The sequence below is a fragment of the Gracilinanus agilis genome, chromosome 5, assembly GCF_016433145.1.
Source record: "Gracilinanus agilis isolate LMUSP501 chromosome 5, AgileGrace, whole genome shotgun sequence".
Lineage (NCBI taxonomy): Eukaryota > Metazoa > Chordata > Mammalia > Didelphimorphia > Didelphidae > Gracilinanus > Gracilinanus agilis.
This window is the reverse complement of record NC_058134.1, coordinates 123,308,610-123,314,492: the sequence shown is the minus strand read 5'-3', so window position 1 is coordinate 123,314,492 and position 5,883 is coordinate 123,308,610. Positions and strand designations below refer to the sequence as shown.

At 43.8% G+C, this 5,883-nt stretch overlaps 1 non-coding gene across 1 annotated transcript; it reads left to right on the top strand.

The window, feature by feature from the left end:
• Nucleotides 1–4,315: 4,315 nt before the first annotated feature.
• On the top strand, nucleotides 4,316–4,387 carry TRNAP-AGG. Its single transcript has one exon. It is a non-coding gene; the product is annotated as a tRNA-Pro (tRNA).
• Nucleotides 4,388–5,883: the final 1,496 nt, after the last annotated feature.

Genomic DNA, 5,883 nt, shown 5'->3' with positions numbered 1-5,883 from the left:
GGACTAACAAATGGCTGCTTCTTAACTTTATAATTGCATTCATGGGATTTCCTAGCATATGTGGGATGGTTTCTAGAGCAGACAACACTTTTATATATCTCGGGAATGATGGCAATGTGTAATTTTTTTTAAGTAGTATTTATTGGGGCAGCTGGGTGGTTCAGTGCATAGAGAGCCAGGCCTAGAGACAAGAAGTCTTGGGTTCAAATGTGGCCTCAGACACTTTCTAGCTGTGTGACCCTGGACAGGTCACTTAACCCCAATTGCCTAGTCCTTACCGCTCTTCAGCCTTGGAACCAATATGTAGTTGTGATTCTAAAACAGAAGTCTTTAAGTTTAAATAAAAGTAGCATTATCTTTTGGGTTTTGTATCACACTTGTAATTATATCTCCATCCAGCCCCCTATCCCTTGTGACAAAGAAGGGAAAAAAGGAGTTCAGCCAATCTAATCAGCCAGGACTGATAGCATATGCCACGTTCCATTCCCAGAGTCCACTCCCTCAGGAAGGAAGGGAGAGAGGGCCATGCATTTTTTTATTTCCTCCCCGATTGTCAAACCTGGTCATTATAATTACACAGTCAGTATTCGGTTCTAGAAAATACATAACTTAAAAAAAAAAAAAAACACAAACGCACTTTGTTTATTCATTTCCTTGGGTTGCTCCAGTCAGAGAATTGATCTTTTGATGATGAGATGAGCCCATCCACACTTACCCAGGATGGCTTTGGACAACAGTCCATTGCCAGGCCCCTACTCAGTTTTTCCAACATAATTTTATTAGTTTAGGGGCCTAGCAATGTATTGGGTAGAACTTGGTTTGTTTATAAAAAGTATCATGTAGGCTAAATTTTGAAACAAAGTCTTGAAAATTTTCAGAGGAGAAAACAACGAAAGGTTCTTCAGGGTTTAAAGGCCCAAAAGAAGTCTTGGAGAAGAAAATGAGAATTTTCCTCCAGGTCTTTGCATTTCTACTTTGGATTGAGCAGTGTCTGAACTACCGGGCCTTCCCTGTAGCTGTTTGTGCTCTGTGGATGACCCTCGGTGATTGCCTTGTAGGGGTGAGCCTCTGGCCAGGCTCTAAGTCCAGTGATGTTTCCTGATACGCCAGGGAGGTCCAAGAATTGGGCCACAGCCACATGTATCACTTGGGAAATGCAGCCTTCTACCCTTACATCCCTCCCACCTTGTCATCAGCCCCCTTTCAGAGACATGAAGGGGAGAAAAAGATGACTAGTGTACAGGTTCCTGTAGTGGTGGCCCAGTACTTCTGCAAGAAGAACCGGAGAGAGGAAGACGAAGGCGAGGAGATGGGGAATAAATGATTTTTGGAGGTGGTGGCCTGGAGAAATGCTGAATGGTCAAAGTTTAACCTTAGAAGAAGGTTGTGGGAAGGACTCAAGTAGGCTGTAGGACCACATTCCAGATGTGTGAGTATTCCTAGGCAATGGAGGTTAAATGACTTGCCCAGGGTCACATAGCTAGGAAGTATCTGAGGCTAGGTTTGAACCCAGGCCCTCCTTTCTCCAGATCTGATTCTCAATCCCCTGAGCCACCTACCTCTCCCAGCCAAACTGGCTTTCTTGCTTTATTAGCAAGAAATCTCCTATCGCCCATCTCTTTGCTCTTGCCTCTGCTGTCTCCACTCCTGAAATGCCCTCCCTACCCACTTTTGCTCTAAGAATTTCTAGTTGCTTTCAAAGCCCAGCTCAAGTACCATCTCCTATATGAAGACTACAGTCATCTCTTTAGCTAGGGCCTCCCATTCCCCTCCCCCCCAAAAGCTATAGTTTCTTTTTTTCTTTCCTTTTTTTTTAGCCCTTACCTTCTTAGAATCTATATGGCAGCCATGCTATTCTTCTCATACAATTTTCCAACTCTAACCTCTGAGCATTTTCTCTGGCTATCTCCCATGCCTGGAATGCCCTACCTCATCATCAGCACCTCCTGGCTTCAGGGACTCCTTCTGCAAGAAGTGCTTCCCAGCCCTCCTCAGTCCGAGTGCTGGCCCTCAGAGATTGCTCCCTATTGATCCTGCACACATCTTGTTTGTATGTGGTTTTTGCATGTTTGCATGGAGTTTAACCCCCTTAGACTTATGAGCCTCTTAAAAGCAGGGACATCTTTTGCTTTTCTTCTTATCCCCCTCACACACTGCCTGACACATTTCATTGTTGTTCACTTGTTTCAGTTGTCTCTGATTCTGCCTTGAACCCATCTCAGGTTTTATTGGCAAAGAAACTGGAGTAGTCGGGAGATCACAACTCCTACTGCCTAGCTCTTATCACCCTTCTTCCTTGGAACCAATACGTGATATTGATTCTAAGATAGAAGGTAAAGGGTTAAAAAATGATACTGGAATGATTTGTCATTTCCTTCTCCAGCTCATTGTATAGATGAGAAACTAAGGCTAGGTTAAGTGACACTTAACAGGGTTAAGTGATTTGCCCAGGGTCACACAGCTAGGAAGTATCTGAAGCCACATTTGAACTCAGGAAATAAGTCTTCCTATTGTCATGTCAGGCATTTACCCACTCTGCAAACTAGCTACCCTGCCTGGCACATAGTAGGACTTAACATAGGCACTTGACTAACAAAGAAAGAAGCCTCTATTTGGTTGCAAGCTTACTCTCAATATCAATTTGGAGTCTCACCTTCTACAAGATGTCTTTTGAAATTTTCCTTAATCTTAGTGATTTCTCCCTGACACCTTTCTCAATGTCATCTATCTATCTATCTATCTATCTATCTATCTATCTACTTTCTGTCTTAGTAACAACTCTTTGACAAAAGAGCAGCAAGGGCTAGGTAAATGGGGTTAAGTGACTGGCCCAGGGTCTCTCAGCTATAAAATATCTGACACCAGATTTGAACCCAGGTCCTCCAGACTCAGCATTCTACCCACTTTGCCATTTGACTGCCCTTGTATATACTGTTTGTACATAATTTTTGCATGTTGTCTCTCCCATTAGCCTGTGAGTTCCTTGGGAAAAGGGGCTGTTTTTTGCCTTTTTTTGGATCCTCATCTCTTAGCACAATGCCTGGCACGTAGTGGGTGCTTAAGAAATGCTAGTGGACTGATTGCTTGTAGATTTAATATCTGTCAGTCAGCTAATGTTCATGGTTGGGGAGAGTCAACAACTGCAGAAAGCAAACTGCAGATCTAAGAAAAGTTCTGATTGGGTTCCCCATATTTCTCTGGTTATACCGTTGGTGGAAACAATAGCAGTTACTGGGAAAATTTCTTCCCAGATGTCATCTTTATAATGATTTGCTTTGTCGTTTACAAGAACATTTTTGTATATATTATCTTATTTTGATTGTCACAATAATACACTGTAATGAGGAAGTTATACTCAGTGGATGGAGTGCTAGACCTGGAGATGGGAAATCCTGGGTTCAAATATGACCTCATATTTGACACTAACCAGCTGGGTGACTCTGGGCAAGTCACTTAACACCAATTGCCTAGCCCTCCTGCTCTTCTGTCTTGGAACTGATTCTTAGTATTGATTCTAAGACAGAAGGAAAGGGTTCTAGAAAAATAATCCACCATTATAAAGATGTATTACTAATGGGACATGTAAAGTTTAAGGCAGGCGAAATGATCTAGAACCTAGTCCTCGAGCCAGCATTCATCCCACTGAATCACATTCTTCTTTCTGCTTGTACTTGTATACTTCTGAATCCTACCTCTTCCTCATAATCACTACTGCCTACGGCCCTCCCCTTCAACAATTTTAAGCTTTTGATGTCTTGGGTTAAAGGAAGATTTTCCTGGCTCACAGAAACGCATGTTGGGCTTTGGGTCGGCTGCTGTGTGTATTTTGGGGTGGGGCCTCATGGGAAATAGATGAGAAAAATCTAAGAACCGCCAGTCTCTAAGTGCAATTTGTAACTTATAGAAGATTAGAAAGAAGCTCGTTCCCTAGACTTGCAAAGGGAAAGTCATCCTAGAGAAGTTCCTGGACGTTACAGATTCATTCTGTTCCTACACATCTTTCAGGAGCAAATCCATTGGCTGTCTGACCAATGGAGGAGGTTAACAACCCACCCTCTCCTCCTCCCCCCCTCCCCCGCCCACTCCAACACATGCACAGACACTACCAGTGTATAAAAAGTAAGGGCTCTCCAGACTGTAGCACTGAAGCTGGGAGGGGAGGAGAGAAAGTTCAAAAAGTGAGGGGGAATGAAGCCAAGACCTGGGCTGCTAGCCAGGTAGGCTGGAAGAAGGAAGGGAGCAACTAACTGCCTATTACCAGACTTGGATGCTGATGATGTGGCAAAACCACATCTGGACAACTATTTTCAACTCTGGCTCGTTGGTCTAGGGGTATGATTCTCGCTTAGGGTGCGAGAGGTCCCGGGTTCAAATCCCGGACGAGCCCAATTTTACTTTGTTCTTATTGACATTTTGGGGGTAAGGAGGCTTCCGTCCTTCATCTGTAAAATGAGAGGGTAGGTCTAGATGGTCTCTGACATCCCCTCCTGCACTAGTTCTTTAATACTGAGCATTTTAGGGGCACAAACTACCACTGTTTCCCCCATACATATTTTCTGCTTTTACCATAACTAAAAACTCCTTTCCCAAAGGCCAAATAGGCCTGGGAGAAGTACAGTTTGAGATTAAACTGGGTAACTCTGAGCAAGACACTTTCCCTTATGAGTCTGTTTCCTTAATTATAAAATGGTGTTAGGTTAGATGATCCTTGAGGTCTCTTCCAACTCTGAAATACTCTTAAGGGTGAAGAGGGTCAGAAAGTTGTGCTTCTGGGTTGGTCTCCCTATAGGTGATTCACAATAATCATTTTTATTTTTTAAACCCTTATTTTGGTTCTAAGGTAGAAAAGCGGTAAGGGCTAGACAATGGGGGGTCAAGCAACTTGCCCAGGGTCACACAACTAGGAAGTGTCTGAGGTCACATTTGAACCCAGGACCTCCCGTCTCTAGGCCTGGCTTTCTAACCACTGAGCCACATTGCTGCTCACAGAACAATCTTTTTTTATAAGAGACTCAGAAGTTCAATGAGTCAAAAATGGATTATAAAACTGAAGTCAGAGGCCAAGGACAAACAGGTGGCAGAAACTCAACTACCCATGTGGGAAAAGGCCAACTACAGTAGTAAAACCCAAAAGGCTACAGGGAGCAACTGAGGGGTAGGGGAAAGAGACCACCAATAAAGTCAGGAGAATGAGCTTCATGAATCTAGAGGAAGGATGAGCTGCTCAGGGGGGATTAGGAAGGAGGATGAGCCCTTGAATACAGGGATGGAGTTTATTAGAACCAACTCTTCTCTGAGCTGATTACTGAGATGACAGGTTTAGGTCATCCCCCAGGAGACAGTGTGGTGTAGTGGATAAGGTATTATACCAGGCATCAGAAAAGTTTGGTTCTAGTCCCAACTTTGCCTTCAAAATAGCTGTATGACTGAACAAATTGCCCAACCTCTCCCAGCTCTAGTTCCCTGATTTGTAAAAGAAGTGGGTAGAGGAAGGCTAGGCTACATGCCCCAGACCTAAAAGTCTCTGTTTTTAACAGAACTGGATTTGAATATCAGCTTTGAAATCAACCTGGTCCCTCAAAGATGTATCCAATGCAACGAGCTAGAAAGTAGTTGTTCCTGAATCTTGGTTCGTGCCAACTGAGCCCCTTGGGGCTGCTCCGATTGGCCTTGCCATCCTGGAGTGGTCCAAGTTCATCACTAAGGATATCTGGTTCTGGCAGGTGCTTGATAAAAGCTTGTTCCCATTCTTTCCCCTGTAATAGTTCCTTGTATCCTCCTCCTTTACCTTGCCCCTTTCTATAACCCTAGCCCACTGCCACCTTCTTGCCTGAGAACTCAGGATGGGAAATTAATGAGGCTCACCCAAATAGGATTCTCCCA